This window comes from Macaca nemestrina, chromosome 20, assembly GCF_043159975.1.
Source record: "Macaca nemestrina isolate mMacNem1 chromosome 20, mMacNem.hap1, whole genome shotgun sequence".
In the NCBI taxonomy this organism is placed as follows: domain Eukaryota; kingdom Metazoa; phylum Chordata; class Mammalia; order Primates; family Cercopithecidae; genus Macaca; species Macaca nemestrina.
Window position 1 is genome coordinate 8,919,109 of NC_092144.1, and position 22,495 is coordinate 8,941,603.

Here is a 22,495-nt window from a genome sequence, read left to right on the forward strand (position 1 = left end):
CGCTGACGTCACTTCCGCCTCCAGCCTCAAACCTGGAAGAGAGCTTGGGGACTGCAACCTCAGCCAAGCTGAACGTCCTCAGGCAGAGATTCTGGTTTACTCCCCATGGCTACGGAGACGCCTTGGAGACCTTGGAGTCGGCTCAGCTTGAGGGATGGAGGCCAAAAGGGGCCCAGAGCACAAGGCTGAGGTTAGAACCAGGCCTGCGGACGGGGCCCATACCTAGGGTGGGGTCGGTGGTGTTGGCAAAGTTCGAGGTGGGGGCTCCCCCACAGGATGCGCACAATGCTCACCAAAAGCTTTTCTTTTCACCTCCTCCCACGTTCCTAGCACCCTCAAAATGATTCTTCCGTTGATAAACCTGCCAGTCCATGATATGACCTATCTCCTCCATTCATTCAATCTAGTTTTTTGGGGTTTTTTTTTTTTTTTTTTGGAGAGAGGGTCTCACTGTGTAGTCCAGGCTGGCGTGCTGTAGGGCAAAACTCCTGGGCCCACGCGATCATCCCGCCTCAGCCTCCCGAGTAGCTGGGACTACAGGCGCAAGCCACCACCCTGGTTAATTTTTTTTTTCCCCCAGATATGAGGTATGTTGCCCAGGCTGATCTGAAACTCCTGGGCTCAAGCGATCATCCGGCCTTGGCCTCCCAAAAGGCTGGGATTACAGGCGTGCACCACGGCACCGGGCCCAGCTCAACTTCAGGCCAATATTTCCCCTTATTTCATTTGTCTGGACACCATGCTAAATTCTAATCGTTGATTCCTTTGTGTTTTCAGTATGCTGATACTTTTTGTAAATGTTGATTTTTTTTTCTTTGAATATGTTTTCTGAGATCTTATCGTGAGTTCCAGGGCCTCCCATACGGCGTTGTAAAATAGCGCTGATATCAGACATCCACTTCTGCAGGAGTGATTGTAGTTTCTCCAGAAATAATTTTTGCTGTGGTTTGTAGTGGGTGGCCTTTCTGGAGTTAATGAAGTTATTTTGAAAACTGTTTTACTAACATGAAGAACTGTTCACGTACATTATCAAATATGTTATGAATCTATTGAATTGATAACTATTTTGCAGTTAATTTTTCATCTAAAAAAGGATTTTCTTTTTTTAAGTTTCCTCTCTTGCATTAAGATGTCTCCATAAACTCTAGATTACATATAGATTTTCTAATTTTCTTCTGCAGCATATTACTTTAAAAACATTGAAATCTTTCATGCTCATGGAATGTGTTTCAGCATGTGGTGTGGGATAGTGGATACAGTATCTTTTCCCTCCAGAAACATGGCTAATTATTGTAGTACCACATATTGATAAACTGTCCTTGACTTACTGATTTGAAATTCCATGTCTATTAAACTATAAATTCCTATGTATACCTGTATCTGATTCTAGACTCTGTGCCAGTGATACATTTACTTATGCCAATATCAAGATCATAATCTTTTCATTCCACTGGTTTTATATCAACTAATAATATTCCATGGTAAAAAATAATAATGGTAGCTTGTTTGTTTGTTTTTGAGATAGTCTTGCTCTGTCACTCAGGCTGGAATAAAGTGGTACAATCTCGGCTCACTGCAACGTCCACCTTCTGGGGTCTAGGGATTCTCCTTTCTCAGCCTCCCGAGTAGCGGGGATTACAGGCACACACCACCACACTCAGCTAATTTTTGTATTTTTTTTTTTTTTAGAGATGGGGTTTTGCCATGTTAGCCAGGCTGGTCTCAAACTCCTAACCTCAGGTGATCTGTCCACCTTGGCCTCCGAAAGTGCTGGCGTGAGCCACCGCACCTGGTGGTAGCTGCTTTTTATGTCTTACTACCCTAAATGCTTAATAGACATTAAATTTTTATGCTTCCAAGATATAGCTATTATCATGATTTTCCCTTTTGGTTTTTAGACCAGCTTTATTGAGATACAATTCATATATAACAAACACAGTTCACCCACTTAAAGCTATATAATTCAATATTTTTTAGTACATTCACAGTGTTGTTCAAACATAATTTTGGAACATTTTCATCACACTAAAAGAAATCTTTGAATGGGAAAATCCATTTACCTCCTCTTTAAGCTCCAGGGAACCACAAACCTACTTTATCACTACAGATTTTTCTTTTGTAGACATTTCATATGGATATAATCATAAAATTTTTTAATTTTTATTTTTGTATAGACAGGGTCTCACTATGTTGCACAGGCTGATCTCGAACTCCTGGGCTCAGGTAGTCCTGCCTCAGCCTCCAAGAGTGCTGGGGTTATAGGCGTGAGCCACCATGCCCTAAAATCATACAATCTTTTGTGAATAACTTTTTTCACTTAGCCTGTTTTTCAAGGTTCATCTATATTATAGCCTAGATCATTCTATTTTATCGCTGAATGATATTCCATTCTATGTATATACCATTTATGATTTGTCTTCAGTTGATGGACATTTGAGTTGTTTCCACTTTGGGGGTGTCGTGATTAATGCTGCTATGAAAATTCACATGTATCTTTTTGTGCATATTGGCTTTTATTTTTTGTTTTGAGAGATCATGGCTCACTGCAGCCTCTACTTCCTAGGCTCAAGCAATCCTCCCACCTCAACCTCCTGAGTAGCTGGGACCACAGGTATAAGCCACCACACCCAGCTAATTTTTGTATTTTTTATAGAGACAGGGTTTTGCTCAGGCTGGTCTCAAACTCCTAAGCTCAAGTGACCTGCCCGCCTCGGCCTCCACCGAGGCATAAGCCATGCCCAGCTGGTTTTTATTTCTCTAGAGTATATATCTGGGAATGGAATTGCTGAGCCATGCAGTAACCATCTATTTAAGAATTTGAAGAGCTGCCACACTGTTTCTGAAAGGGGCAGAACTGTTTTACATTTCCACCAGAAATATATGAGGCCTCCAACTTCTCTACGTCCCTGCCAACACTTTAGTCTTTTTCATGTTAACCGTGTTAGTGGTGTGAAGTGATATCTCATGATTTTGACTTGTATTTCCCTAAGACTAGTGATGTTGAGCATAATTTAATGTGCTTTGTTAGCCATTTGTATGCTTCTTTGGAGAAATTTCTGTTCAAATCCTTTGCCCCTTTTAAAATTTGGTTTCTGCCCAGGCACGGTGGCTTGTAATCCTAGCAATTTGGGAGGCTGAGGCGGACAGATCACTTGAGGCCAGAAGTTCAAGACCAGCCTGGCCAACATCATAAAAGATACAAAAATCACCCAGGCGTGGTGGCACACACCTGTAATCCCAGCTACTCGGGAGGCTGAGGCAGGAGAATCACTTGAACCCGGGAGGCAGAGGTTGCAGTCAGCCAAGATTATGCCACTGTACTCCAGTCTGGGTGATAGAGCCAGACTCTGTTTTGAAAAAAAAAATAAAAGTCTGGGTGCAGTGGCTCATGTCTGTAATCCCAGCACTTTGGGAGGCCGAGGCAGGCAAATCACCTGAGGCTGGGAGTTTGAGACCAGCCTGACCAACATGGAGAAACCCTGACGCTACTAAAAATACAAAAATTAGCCAGGCATGGTGGCACATGCCTGTAATTTCAGCTATTCGGGAGGCCAAGGCAAGAGAATCGCTTGAACCCAGGAGGCGGAGGTTGCGGTGAGCTGGGATGGCGCCAATGCAATCCAACTTGGGCAACAAGAGCAAAACTCCATCTTAAAAAAAAATTTTCATTGAGTTGCAAGAGTTCTTTATATATTCTGAAGAGAGGTCCTTATCATATGTATGATTTACAAATACTTTCTCTCAATGGGTTTTCCTTCTCTTTCTTGATGGAATATTTTAGAATACTAAAATACATAATATTGATGTGTCTTCTGAAATATGAGTTTAATGTTGAAAATTTTTTGTTCACAATGTTTTTGATACTGCACCTAAGAAAACATTACTAAATCCAGTATCATGACACTTTCTCCCTATACTTCTGGGAATTATTGTAGGTCTTACATGTTTAGGTCTTTGATCCATTGTCAGCTAACTTTTGTGGGTTTTTTAAATATTTTAATTTTTTTAACTTAATCCCCAATGTGGTATTCATTAACTTTTGTATGTATGTAAAGTAAAAGCCCAAATGCATTCTTTTGCAGTATGGTGTCAGTTTTTCCCAGAACCATTTGTTGAAAACATTCTTTTCATTCTTCATTGAATTACCCTGGCAGCCTTGTAGATCCACTGACCATGTATGTGAGGGCTTACTTCTGGACTCTCCATTCTATTCCATTAATCTGTATGTTTATCCTTAAGCCAGTGCCACGTTGTTTTGATTACTACAATTTTGTAGCACTTTTTGAAATCCAAAAGTGTGACTCCTTCAACTGTGTTCCTCTTTTTCAAGGCTGTTTTGGCTATTTGGTGTTGTTTTCATTTCTATATAAACTTTATGATAAGCCTGTCAATTTCTGCTATGAAGCCAGTGCTAAATTTAAAAAATAATAATAAATGGAACTTCTTAAAGCATAGTAAGGCAGACTTTACTCAGTACCATCACGTTAGGTATAGGGACCACTGCAGTAGGATTTTGCAGTGGAGGTGATAGAGTAGGCTAACTCTGAATACTATAGCATGAGCAAATCGGAATTTATAGCCAAGTTAAAGAGTAAAGGTCAGTGAATGGAAAATTGCTAAGAGGAATAGCAGGGGTATGGAGGATGGTGAATAAACTGACCTAACATGATGTCTGATCACTTGGCCTGTAATTGGTAGATAGTAGAGAACCAGTAACCTGATCAGCTATCAAGGGTGATCTGATACTGAGGGTGGTAGGTTCTTGCTGTACTGACTTAGCAGGGTTCTTGCTAAAACTCAGTTTACAAAAGTGTACACATGGGCCTAAGAAAAGGTTAAGGAACTTGACTATAGTTGAGTAAACCAAAGACTCTGTCACCATCTGGAATTTTGATAGGGATTATGTTTAATCTATAGACCAACTTAGAGAGTACTGCCATCTTAAAAATAATATTAAGTATTCTTGGTCAGGTGTGGTGGCTCACGCCTATAATCCCAGCACTTTGAGAGGCCAAGGTGGGCAGATCACTTGAGGTCAGGAGTTCGAGACCAGCCTGGCCAACATGGTGAAACCCCATATCTAATAAAAACACAAAAATTAGTTGGGCATGGTGGCACATGCCTGTAATCCCAGCTTCTCGGAAGACTAAGGCAGGAGAATTGCTTGAACCCAGAGGCAGAGGTTGCAGTGAGCTGAGATTGTACCAGTGTATTCCAGCTTGGGGAACAGAGCAAGACTCCGTCTCAAAAATAATAGTAAGTATTCTAATCCATGAACATGGGTGACTTTCCATTACTTTTGGTCTTCTTTATCAACATTTTGTAGTATTCAGTATGTAAGTCTCGCACATCTTTTATCAAATTTATTCCCAAGTATTTTATTATTTTAATACTACAATAAATGGAATTCTTTTCTTTTCTTTTTTTTTTTTTTTTTTTTTTTGGAGTTGAAGTTTCGCTCTTGTTGCCCAGGCTGGAGTTCTATGGTGCCACCTCAGCTCACTGCAACCTCCACCTCCTGGGTTCAAGCGACTCTCCTGCCTCAGCCTCCTGAGTAGCTGGGACTACAAGCACGCGCCACCACGCCCAGCTAATTTTTTTTTTTTGTATTTTTAATAGAGACGGGGTTTCACCATGTTGGCCAGGCTGGTCTCAAGCTCCTGACCTCAGGCAATCCACCTGCCTCATCCTCCCAAAGTGCTGGGATTACAGGCGTGAGCCACTACGCCCAGCCAGAATTGTTTTCTAATTTCATTTTTGGCTTGTGCCATGATAGTATACATAAATACAACTGAGTTTTCTATGTTGATTTTGTTACCTGTAACCTTGTTGAACTTGTTTATCAGTTTTAATAGTTTAGTGGATTCCTCAGGATTTCCTACTTAAAAAATCACATCAGTAGATAAACTTCTCTATTCCACACTGGATTCATTTTCTTTTCCTTGCTCACTTACTTTTTAAATTCCAAATGGATGTGGAATTTTTCATCTTTCTTCACAATACTTTCCTCTCTCTCAATTGTAGTAATTAATTGTGTTGAAAACAGTCCTGATAATAAGCCATTCTTGCAATCCTAAAGTCATAACTGGATTAATTTTGCTAGAAATTTTATTTAGAAGATTTGCATACAAATGTGTTTTCTTTAAAATATCATTACCCGGGACTAATTTAATCTTACTAAGTACCTTACCATATTTGAGTGGATGTATTCACTTACTTGACTCTTACAATACCAAATCAGGCAGCTTATTATAAAATTCATCCAGTTCACACAGAAGATCAGACTGAGGCAAGAGAGGCAATTTAACTTCTACAAAATTACATAGCAAGAGGCAGAACCAAGATGTGTACTCTAGCAGTCTGACTCCATGTTCACTTTGCTCTATGACCAGTACAGCTTTAAAAGTTGCCTCACCTCTTCAAATGTGTTGACCTCTGTGAAATGCTCTGAGATATTTCTTTTGTTTTCTTTTTCTTTTTTTTGAGACAGAGTCTCACTCCATCACCAAAGCTGGAGTGGTGCAATTTCAGCTCAATGCAACCTCTGCCTCCTGGGTTCAGATGATTATTGTGCCTCAGCCTCCCAAGTAACTGGAATTACAGGTGTGCATCACTATGCAGGGCTAATTTTTGTATTTTTAGTGGAGACAGGCTTTCACCATGTTGCCCAGGCTGGTCTCGAACTCCTAAACTCAAAGTGATCTGCTTGCCTCAGCCTCCCAATGTGCTGAGATTATAGGCATGAGCCACCATGCCCGGCCTGAGATATTTATTTTCATGTCCACCTGGCTGAAATTACTATATATTTGGAGGACCAACTCCCCTTACCTAAAATTAATGTTTCAGTATCTCAACCCCTATCCTTTTCTCTTGTTTTCTCTTCATTAAGATATAAGTCCCGGCCGGGTGTGTGGCTCACGCCTGTAATCCCATCACTTTGGGAGGCCGAGGCAGGTGGATCACAAGGTCAGGAGATCAAGACCATCCTGGCTAACATGGTGAAACCCCGTCTCTACTAAAAATACAAAAAATTAGCCAGGTGTGGTGGCACATGCCTGTAATCCCAGCTACTTGGGAAGCTGAGGCAGGAGAATCGCATGAACCCAGGAGGTGGAGGCTGCAGTGAGCTGAGATCATGCCACTGCATTCCACCCTGGGCAACAGGGCGAGACTCTCTCTCTCAAAAAAAAAAAAAAGATTTAAGTCCCTTAAGGAGACCAGGCGCAGTGGCTCACGCATGTAATCCCAGCACTTTGGGAGGCCAAAGCGGGCGGATCACAAGGTCAGGAGATCGAGATCATCCTGGCTAACACAGTGAAACCCCGTCTCTAGTAAAAATACAAAAAAATTAGCCGGGCATGGTGGCAGGCACCTGTAGTCCCAGCTACTTGGGAGGCTGAGGCAGAAGAATGGTGTGAACCCAGGTAGCAGAGCTTGCAGTGAGCCGAGATGGCACCACTGAACTCCAGCCTGGGTGACAGAGCAAGACTCTGTCTCAAAAAAAAAAAAAAATTCCCTTAAGGAGACCACAAGCAATGAAAATATTATGATTTTGATCTTGGCATAAATAAATGTATTACTGGCATAGAGTCTAGAATCAGATACAGGTATACATAGGAATTTATAGTTTAATAGACATGGAATTTCAAATCAGTAAGTCAAGGACAGTTTATCAATATGTAGTACTACAAAAACTAGCCATGTTTTCTGGAGGGAAAAGATACTGTATCCACTATCCCACACCACATGCTGAAACACATTCCAAAAGAAGACATAGGAATAAACATAGGAAAAAATAAACATAGGAAAAAATGCTCATTACTAATCATTAAAGAAATGCAAATCAAAACCACAATGAGATACCATCTCACACCAGTCATAACGGCTACTATTTAAAAGTCAAAAAACATGTTGGCGAGGATGCAGAGAAAAGGGAACATTTATACACTGTTGGTTGAAATGTACTGTGGAGAGTAGTGTGGAGACTTCTCAAAAGAACTTATAACAAAGCCACTCTAACCAGCAATCCCATTACTGGGTATATACCCAAAAGAAAATAGATTTTTCTATCAAATAGACACATACACTCATATATTAATCACAGCAATATTCACAATAGCAAAGACATGGAATCAACCTAGATGTCAATCAACAGTGGAATGGATAAAGCAAACATAGTACATATACACTATGGAATACTATGCAGCCATAAAAAAGAACAAGATCATATCTGCTGCAGCAACATGGATTAAGTTGGAGGCCATCATCCTAAACAGATTAACACAGGAACAGAAAACTAAATACTACATGTTCTCATTTGTAACTGAGAGTTAAGCAAGTACTCATAGATACAAATATGGGAACAACAGACACTGGAGACTACTGGGGGTGGTAGGGGGGAGACTGGGGGAGGAGGAGAGGGTTGAAAAACTACCTATGGGATACTATGCTTACCACTTGGGTGACAGATCATTCATATCACAAACCCCAGCAACACACAATTTACCCATGTTACAAACATGCACGTGTATGCCGTGAACCTAAAGGTCAGAAAAAATAATGTACTACAATGGAAGGAAAAATTAAAAATAGAAACCAACAAAATAGAACACTACAGACTGAACTGTGTATACCCTCCTTCCACCACAATGTTCATGTCTTTGAATCCCAACTCCTAAGGTGTTTATATTTGCATATGGGGGCTTCTAGAGGTAATTAGGGTTGGATGAGATCATGAGGATGGGGCTCTCATGATAGTATTAGTACCTTATAAAGAAGAGACATGAGAGAGTTGGCTCTGTCAGCCAAAGGAGAGCCAGCAGAATGAGAAATAATGAGAAAGCAACACTCTACAGGCCAAGAAGATGCCCTCACCAAAAACTAACCATGCTGGCACCCTGAAAACATTTACAGCCTCCATAACACTGAGGAAATTAATTTCCTGTTGCTTAAGTCATCCTATGATAATTTGTTATGTCAGCACAACTTTACTACAGAAATCAAACCAAAAATATACTAATCAAACCCATTTATTTTGAAAGGAATTAACAAAACTAAGCAAATTCCAGCAATATTAATGTTTTTCATAAAGGAGAAAAGGCACAAGGAAATGATATCAGGAATGAAAAGTGTATGCAAAAGGTATGTAACAGCAAAAGCCACAAATACTTAAAATATCAGAAAATACTATAAACGTTGAGTATAAATTTTAAAATACAAAACTGCCTATAAAAATAACTCTTGCCAAAACACACTTAAGATGAAATTGGGAAAGAATAAAAATTTTAAAAAGATGAAATTGCAAACCTTACTAGTGCCTACAAAATATAAAAATAATTGAGTCCATGCTTTGAATTCGTTCCAAAACATGAAAATAAAATCCCATAACAATGGCAACAAGTAATCCAGATTCAGCTGATTCTGCCAGTGAATTGTGACTGATAATGCTTGTAATAAGAAAGTACCATATGCCTAAGGAAAGGAGAAAATACGCCAACCTTCATACAAAAAACAGGCAATGATAGACTAAGAAAAGAGTATCGCTTGGAACAGGCCCCAAGCCTGGCCATAAACATGCCATGAGAAACTTCATAAACAAGATCTCTGCAGCACTGTGACATGCTCGTGGTGGCTATGATGCATACACTGGAGGTTGCTGGTTCACTGGAATGAAGGCAAGGAAAACCTGGCCCACCCAGGGCAGAAAACTGCTGAAGGCATTCCTAAACCACAAACAATGCCATGAACAATCTGTGCCTTAAGGACATGTTCCTGCTGCAGATAACAAGCAAGAGCCTGTCCCTTTGTTCTCCATAAAGAATCTGCTCAGTTAATCTATAAACTGCAGAAACAATGTTTTTCACGAGCTTACTGTCAGTAAATAGGTGGGTCAAACTCTGTTTGAGGCTCTCAGCTCTGAAGGCTGTTAGCCCCCCGATCCTACTTTGCACTCTGTTTCTGTGTCTGTGTCTTTATTCCTCTAGCGCCGCTGGGTTGGGGTCTCCATGACCGAGCTGGTCTCAGCAAGTGGCGCCCAAACATGGGGCTCGAATCCGGGTTGAAGAGCGATGGTTGGAGAACGTGGAACTATGCTGGAGGACACCCGAGTACTCTTAAGCAATCCCCGTGGTGAGTAAGAAGGGGAGCTCGGAAGCATCAGGGTAACAATGGGACAAGGGTCGAGTAGGCACGAGGCTTATTTGAGTCTGCTTTGGCAGCTCCTCAGAAAAGGAGGAGTGAAAGTTAGCACTAGCCGACTTATGCAGCTTTTTAGTGCGGTAGAGAAATATTGCCTCTGGTTTCCGAACCGAGGAACTATGGATGTAGAGGTCTGCGAGAAGGTAGGCAGCGCACTGAAAAAGGCATATAAAGATGGTGCTGAGGATATTCCTATAACTGTCTGGTCAGTGTGGTCTCTGATTCATTCCACCTTGGAACCTTTTCACACTGAGGAGGAGGAGGAAGGAGACAAAGAAGAGGGGGAGTGTGATAATGTTGCAGAAGAGATAAAAGAACAGATTTGTCAACCGCTTAAAGAAACCCAAGAAGGGGAAGCTTGTCCCTGCTCCTTGGCACCCCCTCAATACCTTGAAGATAAAGAATGGCCTGACCCTCTGGATATTTCTTTTCTGGAGGACACTGAGCAAAAAATAGTCTCCCCAGGAACTGTTCGAGCAGCACCCCAAGTGACTGCCCTCAGTTCTATTCAGGCAGGAATTCAGCAAGCTAGAAGAGAAGGTGATTTAGAGGCTTGGAGATCCCTGTTAGGATACACCCCCCAGGTCAACAGGGGAATGTTAGGGCTACATTTGAGCCTTTTCCCTTTAAATTACTGAAAGAGTTTAAACAGGCTATCAATCAGTATGGACCAGGTTCTCCTTTCATGATGGGTCTGTTAAAGAATGTTGCTACCTCCAGTCAGATGATTCCCATTGATTGGGACTCTCTTACTCAAGCCTGTCTGGCTTCTGCTCAATTTTTACAGTTTAAGACCTGGTGGAAGATGAAGATGAAGCTTCTACTCAAGCTGCCTGCAATGCACAAGTTCAACCTCCAATTAATATAACTACAGACTAACTTTTGGGAGTCAGTGGCTGGGCTGCATTAGACGCACAAGTAATCATGCAGGATGATGCTATAGATCAGCTTACAGGAGTGTGCATTAGAGCTTGGGAAAAAAAAAATCTTCAGGTGGAGAACAATACCCTTCTTTTAGTGCTGTTAAGCAGGGGCCAAAAGAACCTTATGCAGATTTTATAGCTCAGTTACAGGAGTCTCTTAAAAAGGTGATTGCAGATTCGACTGCTCAGGATATAGTGTTGCTGTTATTAGCTTTTGACAATGCTAATCCTGAGTGCCAGGCTGTTGTGTGACCTATTAGAGGGAAAGCACATTTAGTTAATTATATCAAGGCCTGTGACAGTATTGGAGGTAATCTGCATAAAGCTACTCTGTTAGTGCAAGCCATGGCAGGGCTGAGAGTGGGTAAAGGAAATGTTCCATTTCCTGGAGCTTGTTTCTACTGTGGGAAACATGGGCATACAAAGAGAGAATGTAGAAAAAATCAGAGGGTCCAACCCCCCTTTGATGGAAAAAAGAAAACTGCTGAACCAGGTCTACACCTGAAGTGTAAAAAGGAAAGCCTTTGGCCAATCAGTGTCATTCTAAATTTGATAAGGACGGAAACCCGATTTCGAGAAATGCCATGAGGGGCCCGTCCCAGGCCACATGTCAAACCAGGGCATTCCTGGCTCAGGTCACTCCCTCACTCCTGTACAATGCTTGTCCCCCGCCACAGCTGGTAGTGCCACAGTAGATCTGTGTTTCACCAGGGCTATGAGTCTATGGCCTGGAAAGCCGACACAGAAAGTACCAACAGGAGTCTGCAGACCTCTGCCAGCAGGAACGATAGGACTACTTCTGGGAAGATCTAGTTTAAAAGGAGTGCAGGTTCATACAGGAGTAATTGATTTGGATTGTAATGGGGAAATTCAAATCGTTATATCTACCTCCGTTCCTTAAAAGGCAGAGCTGGGACAGCATATAGTGCAGCTTCTGATTTTACCATATGGGGGACTAGGAAAAAGTGAAACTAAAAGAACAAGGGTATTTGGCAGTACAAATAAACAAGGGAGAGCCGCCTACTGGGTAAATCAAATTACTGATAACTATCCTACCTGTGAAATAACTATTCAAGGAAATAAATTTACAGGTTTGGTAGATACAGGAGCAGACATTTCAATCATTTCTCTACACTGGCTGTCCACATGGCCAATTCAACCTGCTCAATTTAACATAGTTGGAGTTGATAAAGCCCCTGAAGTATATCAGAATACTTATATTTTGCATTGTGAAGGGCCCGATGGACAACCTGGGACTATTCAACCAATTATAACTTCTATACCTATAAATTTATGGGGGCTCTCCCCCTATAAATTTATTACAACATTGGGAAGCACAAGTTCTAATTCCTGAGCAATTATGCAGCCTCAAAGTCAACATATGATACATGAAATGGGCTATGTTCCTGGTATGGGACTAGGAAAAACTATGCAAGATTTGAAGGAAACTCTTCAAGCAGAAAGACAAAGTTCCCGCCAAGGCTTAGGATACCATTTTTGATGGCGGCCATTGTTAAGCCTCCAGAGCCCATCCCGTTAAAATGGCTGACAGACAAGCCAATATGGATAGAACAGTGGCCGCTGAGTAAAGAGAAACTGGAGGTTTTAAATGAACTAGTCAAAGAACAGCTTCAAAAGGGACATATAGCTCAAATCCTCTCCCCTTGGAATTCCCCAGTTTTCGTAATTAAGACACAACCAGGTAAATGGAGAATGTTAACTGACTTAAGGGCAATTAATTCAGTTATATAACCTATGGGGGCATTACAGCCAGGACTGCCTTCTCCTGCTGATTCCAAAAAAAATTGGCCTTTAATACTCAAAGATTTCAAAGACTTGTTTCTTTACTATCCGTTTAGCTCATCAGGACTGTGAACGGTTTGTATTTACAATTCCTGCGGTAAACAGCCTGCAGCCTGCTAAGCATTTTAATTGGAAAGTGTTGCCACAAGGCATGTTAAACAGTCCAACAATTTGCCAGACTTACATAGGGCAAGCAATTGAACCTACTCATAAAGATTTTCACAGTGTTACATTATTCATTATGTGGATTATATTCTTTGTGCTTCCCCCACTCCAGAAATATTACTCTAATGTTATGATCATTTGCAAAATTCAATTTCTCATGCCAGTTTAATTATAGCTCCTGACAAAATTCAGACTACTCCTCCTTACTCCTACTTGGGGACCTTAGTAGATGACACCACAATAGTGCCACAGAAAGTAGCCATATGTAGGGATCAACTGAAAACATTGAATCAGACTTTCAAAAATTACTAGGGTATATTAATTGGACACAGCCTGCTCTAGGCATTCTGACTTATGCCATGAGTAATCTGTTTTCTGTCCTTAGAGGAGATCCTAGTGTCACAAGCCCTCAGCAATTAACAAAAGAAGCTGAGGCACAGCTGCAGCTAAGTGAAAAGCAAGTCCATAAGGCCCAAATAAATAGAATAGATCCAGAGAATACTCTAGATTTGCTAATTTTTCCAAATCATTCACTTACTGGTATTATTGTTCAAGAGCAAGATCTTGTAGAGTGGCTTTTCCTTCCACATACTGATCTACAGACTTTGACTCCTTATTTGGATCAAATTGCTACTATGATAGGAAATGGGAGAACTCAGATTGTTAAATTACATGGATATGATTCTGAAAAAATTATTGTTCCTCTCACAAAGACACAAATACAGCAAGCTTTTATAAATAGTCTTGTTTGTCAAACATATTTAGCTGACTTTATGGGTATTCTCAATAACCATTTTCCTAACATGAAACTGTTTCAATTTTTGAAATTAACTAATTGGATTCTCCCTAAAATAACTAAATTCAAACCAATTGAAGGTGCGGAGAATGTCTTCACAGATGGGTATAGTAACAGTAAAACCTCTTATTCTGGATTGAAAGGTAAAGTTTTTCAGACACCCTATACTTCAGCTCAAAAAGCAGAGCTTGAGGCTGTAATTGAGGCATTGACTGCTTTTAATATGCCTATTAATGTGACTTCTGATTCTTCATATGTGGTTCATTCTACACAGTTAAAAATTCTCAGCTACGATTCCACACAGATCAGCAACTAATGACTTTATTTACCCAATTGCAAACAGTGGTTAGGATCAGAATGCACCCTTTTTACATCACTCACATTAGGGCTCATATACCTCTTCCAGGACCTTTGACTGCAGGGAATCAAATAGTTGATTGCCTAGTTGCTACTGCAATATCTAATGCTAGACACTTTCACAATTTAACCCATGTTAATGTCTCCGGTCTCAAACGCAGATATAGCATTACCTGGAAAGAAGCTAAAGCTATTATCCAGCGATGCCTAACTTGCAAAATGGTGCATTTCTCATCTTTTACAGGAGTTAATCCTCAAGGATTGGAACCTAATTCTCTTTGGCAAATGGATGTCACACACGTTCCTTTGTTTGGGAGACTAGCTTATGTACGTGTATGTGTGGACACCTTTTCTCACTTTGGGCTATATGCCAATCAGGAGAGTCTTCTGCCTGTGTTAAACATCACCTTTTGCAGTGTTTTGCGGTGATGGGCATTCCAGCTTCTATTAAAACAGATAATGCCGCTGGGCGCGGTGGCTCACACCTGTAATCCCAGCACTTTGGGAGACCAAGGCGGGCGGATCACAAGGTGAGCAGATTGAGACCATCCTGGCTAACACAGTGAAACCCTGTCTCTACTACAAATACAAAAAATTAGCCAGTCGTGGTGGCGGGCACCTGTAGTCCCAGCTGCTCAGCAGGCTGAGGCAGGAGAATGGCCTGAGCCTGGGAGGAGGAGCTTGCAGTGAGCAGAGATCGTGCCACTGCACTCCAGCCTCAGCGACAGAGCGAGACTCCCTCTCAAAAAAAAAAAAAAAAAAAAAGATAATGCGCTAAGCTATACTAGTCAAGCTCTAGCTACAATTTTCTCTATATGGAATATTGAACACATTACCGGTATCCCATATAATTCTCAAGGACAAGCCATAGTGGAAAGAATGAATCTCTCCCTAAAACAGCAGTTGCAAAAACAGAAAGGGGGAGACAGTGACTATAGGACTCCACACATGCAACTAAATCTAGCATTATTAACTTTAAATATTCTGAGCTTGCCTGAAGGCTGATTGTTATCAGCAGCTGAAAAACATTTACAGAAGACAGCTACAAAGGCAGAAGTGGAACAATGGGTTTGGTGGAAAGACCCCATAACAAAAGGTTGGTAAACAGGTAATAATATGGGGCAGAGGTTATGCTTGTGTTCCTAAAGGATCGAATCAACAGCCAATTTGGGTGCCATCGAGACATATAAAGCCCTACTATGTTGGGGTGATGAGACCCAACACCAGGCTGTGGGGGCTATGAAGTCTGGTGGAGTCAAAGGAATGAGACAAGTTCAGAGTGCATAGGGTGGGTCCAGGGGGCCCAACACTAGTATGGAGGCTGTGAAGGCCCTGAGCTCTGGGAGCCCACACTATTTATTGGTGATCAAACAAAGAATCAGGTGGTGAGGACGTGCAGACATGGGGGTAGACAGGTGAGGACATGAGGACATCGGGGTAGAAAGGTAGTGGTGCATCAAGCGTAGCTGTGATGGTTTAGCATATGCTCTGCTACTTGAGATAATGGAGAATAGGTTCTTCTAACTCAAGGTACAATCGATTTATGAGCTACAAGGGGTTTTATGCCCTGGGCTTAGACTGTAGTGTAGTGGGGCAGCCTTCCACCCTTAGGCACAGAGCTTAGTGTTCTATAGGCCATGAGGGGTTTTAGACCCTCAACCTAGGACATGTTCCAAGACTCTTTTACATTATGTCAGACAAGCAGGCCCTGCCTCAGCCCTTCTACCAACACAGAAGTGGAACAACGAGTTTGGTGGAAAGACCCGGTAACATAAGGTTGGGAAACAGGTAAAATAATAACATGGGTGAGAGATTATGCTTGTGTTTCTCCAAGACCCAGTCAACAGCCAATTTGGGTGCCATCAAGACATCTAAAGCCCTACTCGGAGCCATCTTAGATACCCAGGAAGAGGTTTTGGGAGGATCCCAAAGACCCACCATGGCAATGTTGTCCAAGTTGAGGCTGAGGATGAACCCTGTCATGAGCAACACTCATCAAATGCAGCCACCTACCTGGGGACAGATCAAGAAGCTGTCACAGATGGCGGAAGAAAATCTGAGGAAAGCAGGACAACCAGTCACAATGAGTAATTTAATGATAGCGGTGATCACCACTGACATGAATATTCCTTCAGCAAGGGCTGACACAGAGAACAATTATACTCACTGGGCATATTTACCTTTTCCACCACTTCTATGGCCTGTAACTTAGCTGGACCCCCCAGTGAAAGTTTACACTAATAATAGCTCTTGAATGCCCAGTCCTACAGATAGAGGCCCATCTCACCCACATGAGGAAGGAATTGCTATGATTATTTCTTTAGGATTTAAATATCTGCCCATCTGTTCAGGAAAGGCCATTAGTTGTCTACCCCCTCGCTATCACACTTGGCTGGCAATAATCCCTGGACATAATCACTCTATGGCACAGTTACACATGCTTTCTGGTCTCAGTATTTACCATAATGAATCTGCTCCTCTAATTGAGACATACTGCCCTCAAAAACCTATTTGTAAACAGGATTGGACCTGGTCAGAAAAAAATGAAGGTACTCATTTGGGAAGACTGCATTGCAGGACAGGCAGAGGTGCTGCACAATTCCTCTGGAATCATTATTGATTGGTCCCCCAAGGGGATGTTTAGCATGAATTGCACCTCTCAGTCTGGGTGCGGCAGCCACACTATGTTCAGCTGGTCTGAACAAAACAATTGGAAGGTAGAAATGATAAGAAGTACGGCAAGAGTTCCTATTATCTGGAAACATGGCGGTATAGTGGCACCTCAACCTCAAATGATATGGGCCACTGTCAGAGCTAAACTTAAGGATTTGTGGAAACTATTAATGGCTCTTGATAAGATCAAAATTTGGGAAGGAAAATATACTATGCCATCACAATATAATCCTAGTTACATTTTAGAACTTGTTGAAAACAATAAAATTTGGATACAAGGTTGTGTTCGCCCTCCTTTCCTGTTTGTAATGGGCAATCTAAAGTTTGACACCCCTAATTATCATGTAACTTGCCAGGAAGGTAGATTGTTCTCTTGTGTGAACTCTTCCTTGTTTAATACTAATCATTCTATCCTAGTAGTGAGAGCTTGAGAAGGAGTATGGTTACTGGTGAAGCCTTCCCATCCTTGGGAAGCCTCTCCCTCTGTACATATTATTACTGAAATTCTTCAGAAAATTCTGAGAGGCTCTCAGTGTTTCATTGCTACTTTAATCTTTATTATTATGGGACTGATCGCTGTCACAGCTACTGATGTGTTAGCTGGAGTTGCACTACATTCATCAGTACAGACAGCAGATTTTGTAAATAAATGGCAAAAGAATTCTACTTTGCTGTGGAACTCTCACAATAGACCAAAAGATAGTTAATCAAATCAATGGTCTCAGACCAACTGTAATATGGCTGTGAGATTGGATTATAGAATGCAGCTGAAATGCAACTGTAATACTTCTGACTTTTGTATCACTCCTCACCCTTATAATGAATCAGAGCATGAATGGGAAATAAAAAAAGCATCTGGAAGGACACTCTACAAACTTGTCTTTGGATGTTGCAAAATTAAGAGAACAAATATTTCAAGCATCCCAGGCACACCTGACCTTAACGCCAGGAACTGGAGTGCTTAAAGGAACTGCAGATGGATTGGCAGCCATAAATCCTACAAAATGGATAAAAACACTTGGAGGCTCTGTGATTTCTATGATGGTTGGGCTATTAATCTGTGTTGTTGGTCTTTGTGTAGTCTGCAGATGCAACTCCTGCAAGAAGTAGCTCATTGTGATAAAGCTGCCTTTGCTTTTATTGCCCTGGAAAAACAAAAAGGGGGACATGCTGGGAATAGGCCCCAAGTCTGGCCATAAACAGGCCATGAGAAACATCATAAACAAGATCTCTGCAGCACTGTGACATGCTCGTGATGGTTATGACACACACACTGGAGGTTGCTGGTTCACCGGAATGAGAGCAAGGAACACCTGGCTCACCCAGGGCACAAAGCCGCTCCAGGTGTTCCTAAACCACAAACAATGGCATGAGCAATCTGTGCCTTAAGGACAAGTTCCTGCTGCAGATAACAAGCCAGAGCCTGTCCCTTTGTTCTCCTTAAAGAATACTTTCAGTTAATCTATAAACTGCCGAAATGATGTTTATCATGGGCTGTCAATAAATAGGTGGGTCAAACTCTGTTCGAGGCTCTCAGCTCTAAAGGCTGTTAGCCCCTGATCCCACTTTGCACTCTGTTTCTGTGTCTGTGTCTTTATTCCTCTAGTGCCACTGGATTGTGGTCTCCATGACCGACCTGGTCTTGGCAAATATTACATGCCAATGTAATATTTTCTACTAATATATTTTTTAAATCTTTACACTATAGGTATATAAAATAGTCTAGCCAAAAAAAAAAAAAAGTTAATCCATTATACTCAAACTGCATTTTTCTGGAATTACAAGGATGATATAACATTGAACTGTCAATCAGTTATCTTTCCACATTAAAAAAAAAAAAATCCATTTACTTACACGTTTAAATATTATCTATCAACAGCAGGTACAGTCAGTCCTAGGTACTTGAATTTTCTGAGTAAGGCAAGATCATCAAAGAGGAATCAGGGGAAAGCATTCAATAAATTCTTAAGCTATTCATGGGAAAGACTCCCTAAACAATGAGAAGTAGAAAAAAGCCTCGACCTTTTAAAAATCGACAGCAACCAATACAGTGATTAGTAATGATGAAAAACATCTGCCATTAGGATTAGAAATAAAAGTATGCTTGTTTTACTACCTCTAGTTATTATTCTAGTCTTTTCTGCCTAGACAAGACATAAGTTATTGAAGGTTACAAGTGGAAAAATTAAACTGTCAATTACAGATAATATGAATGCCTATGTGGAAAACTCAAAAACAATACATAAAACTAGGATGTTAAAGAATGTTAGGCTGGGCGCAGTGGCTCACGCCTGTAATCCCAGCACTTTGGGAGGCCGAGACGGGCAGATCACGAGGTCAGGAGATCGAGACCATCCTGGCTAACACGGTGAAACCCCGTCTCTACTAAAAATACAAAAACTAGCCGGGTGCAGTGGCAGGCGCCTGTAGTCCCAGCTACTCGGGAGGCTGAGGCAGAATGCTGTGAACCCGGGAGGCGGAGCTTGCAGTGAGTGGAGATCACGCCACTGCACTCCAGCCTGGGGAACAGAGCGAGACTCCATCTCAAAAAAAAAAAAAAAAAAAAGAATGTTGAACAAGGCTTCTAGTAAAATTCAGTATACAAAGATCAAGTGACTTTATATAGACAATCGGAAATCAGCTTCTAAAAAAAAAAAAAAAAAGGAAATCGGCCTCTGAAACTAGACAATTTCTAGGCTATGAGACTAGGGTATCATTTCTTAGTGATACATCACTATTAGTCCAAGCACTAGGATGAGGCCAACCTACAGTATTGACCTCGCCTATGACCCACAAGTGCTCATACTCCAGCAACTGTGAAAAAGCTTCAGGAAAAACCTATAGGTCTTATTTGAGACAATCAGGATGGCATCTAAGGACATTATGAAGTGACAGAAGTCACATAAGGCAATTAAGACTAATCTACATCTTTTGTGTCAATGGCAACAGTTAAACACAACAAAGATGGGCCAAACAATCACACTCATACCACAAGAGAACCATTCTAAACCCCATTCCTCTTCATAAGAAAACATGTAACATGAAAATGCATGGACCTCGATTCAGGTTTTGTTTTTTGTTTTGTTTTTGAGACAAGGCCTCACTCTGTCACCCAGGTTGGAGTCCAATGGCACGATCACAGCTCACTGGAGCCATCACCTCATGGGGGTCAGTGAGACTCCTGAGTAGGTTGGACTACAGGCACATGCTATTGCACTAGGCTAATCTTTGTATTTTTTGTAGAGATAGGGTTTTGCCATGTTGCCCAGGCTGGTCTTGAACTCCTGGGCCCAAGTGATCTGCCTGACTTGACCTCCTGAAGTGCTGGGATTACAGGCATGAGCTATTAAAACCAGCTGATTCAGGACTGGTAAACTTACCTGAAGCTCTGGATTACCATTACACTGGTTGGATTAAGAACCACAGAAAGAATCACCAAGAAACAACAGCCTTAATGGCTGTACATGATGTAACAGAAATATTTAAATTTATACCACTCAGAATGGAACCTGGTTATGCAGCGTGTGTGTGTGTGTGTGTGTGTGTGTGTGTGTGTGTGTGTGGATCCCAGGGCCACATTCAGGAAGTGCCAGTGATGGTGTCAAGCACAGTAGAATACCATGATCATCCATGTTCACAGGACTTTTTTCTGTTTTCGTAGCACAAGGGCAAAATGAAGACCCAGAAACGGGTCATACTGCCAATCATAGCAGTTAACTGAGTCAGGCATATATGATTGCTTTGCCAAACAGTGGCATCAAAGACAACATTCGTGGTTCCCACCACCTCTCTGCACTGCCTGATAGTACAAGAGTTTCCACCTCTCCAGGTGAAGGGTTATGGGTCTCCCTCCATGGCCATGAAATCACGGTATCTTAAGTTACTATCTGTTAGTTCACCCTTTCTCCACTCAGACCCTTCTTCAACCCTATTTATCTGAAAAGATCAGGTTTGAAAAGAGGAACAAGAGTATTTCTACATTTTCAAACTATATCATAACCTTTACCTTGGCCAGTGTGAGCCACTACAGGTGGACCATGTCTAAGAATACGACAAACCAAAAAGAGAATCCACGCTGCTAAAACAGGATTGTCTGAATCCTGAAGGCCCACTTTAGGTCAGTTGTAACCCACAGGATGTATAGCAACTAGAGTGGTGTTGCTATAGGAGAAAGACATACCATGCTAGGAATGAGCAGCAGGGTATGAGAAACTTCCAAAATAGTTCTATAGAACCACCCAGAAAGCCATGTCTTTGACAGGTTTCAGGGAAGGAATTCTGATGTTCCAGGCATGCTCAGTTTCTTGTAAGTGTGAATGCCCCTCATATTCACTAAAGGAAGAATATAAAAAATTACTTTCCTACATTTATTACCTTCATCAGAAGTTTTTCTCCACTGTGAAATTACAGGTAAACACCAAAGTATTTGACAAAAATACAACTTCTGAACATCTTACACAAACATATCTTACATTGAAAGGGTTTAGCTCCTTACCTCCATTGCAAGAACCCAAGGAAACAGTGAAAGTTTTTTGTTTTTTTTGTTTTTTTTTTTGAGACAGAGTCTCGCTTGGTCACCAGGCTGGAGTGCAGTGGTGCGATCTTGGCTAACTACAACTTCTGCCTCCCTGATTCAAGCGACTCTCCTGTCTCAGCCTCTCGAGTAGCTGGGATTACAGAGGCACGCCACCACACCCAGCTTATTTTTGTATTTTTAGTAGACACGAAGTTTCACCATGTTGGCCTGGATGGTCTTGATCTCTTGACCTCCTGATTCACCTGCCTCAGCCTTCCAAAGTGCTGAGATTATAGGCATGAGCCACCGCATCTGGCCAGCGTTCTATGTTTCTAACATTGTACAGCTTCAGAGTGAACTCTTACACAGTGCACTGTCAACAGATTCCAACAGTTCTCCCACATGCCTTTAACTTTATGGAGCATCTTCAGAGTGTAAGTTCTTTCCTATCTTTGAAGTGAACAGGGACAAATGAGCACTTTGACACAGTGCTTACATTGATGTTTTCTCACCAGTGTGAATTACAATGTGACTATTAAGGCACATGCACTTCCAAAAGGATTTTCCTCATTCCTTACATAAAATGGGTTTCTTGGCAGGCACAGTGGCTCACGCCTGTAATTCTACTACTTTGATATGCCAAGGCGGGCAGATTACCTGAGGTCAGGAGTTCAAGACCAGCTTGGCCAACATGTTGAAACCCCGTCTCTACTAAAAATACAAAAAATCAGCCAGGTGCAGTGGTGTATGCCTATAATCCTAGCTACTTGAGAGGCTGAGGCAGGAGAATGGCTTGAACCCGGGAGGCAGAGGTTGCAGTGAGCCAAGATCACACCACTTCACTCCAGCCTGGGCTGCGAGACTTCATCTCAAAAAAATGGTTTCTCTCCATGGTGTTTTTACATGTTCAGTAAGATGAGAATGCCAGGTGCAGTGGCTCACACCTGTAATCCCAGCATTTTGGGAGGCCGAAGCACATGATCCAACGTGAGGTCAGGAGTTCTAGACCAGCTTGGCAAACATGGTGAAATTCTGTCTCTACCAAAAATATAAAAAATTAGTCAG

The 22,495-nt window shown here is 41.6% G+C and overlaps 1 long non-coding RNA gene across 1 annotated transcript; it reads left to right on the forward strand.

Moving 5' to 3' along the window:
• The first annotated feature begins 29 nt into the window (after window positions 1-29).
• On the forward strand, window positions 30-19,108 carry LOC139360437 (uncharacterized). Its single transcript, XR_011617829.1, has 3 exons — window positions 30-190; window positions 9,984-10,128; window positions 14,486-19,108. It is a non-coding gene; the product is annotated as an uncharacterized lncRNA (long non-coding RNA).
• The last annotated feature ends 3,387 nt before the right edge of the window (window positions 19,109-22,495 follow it).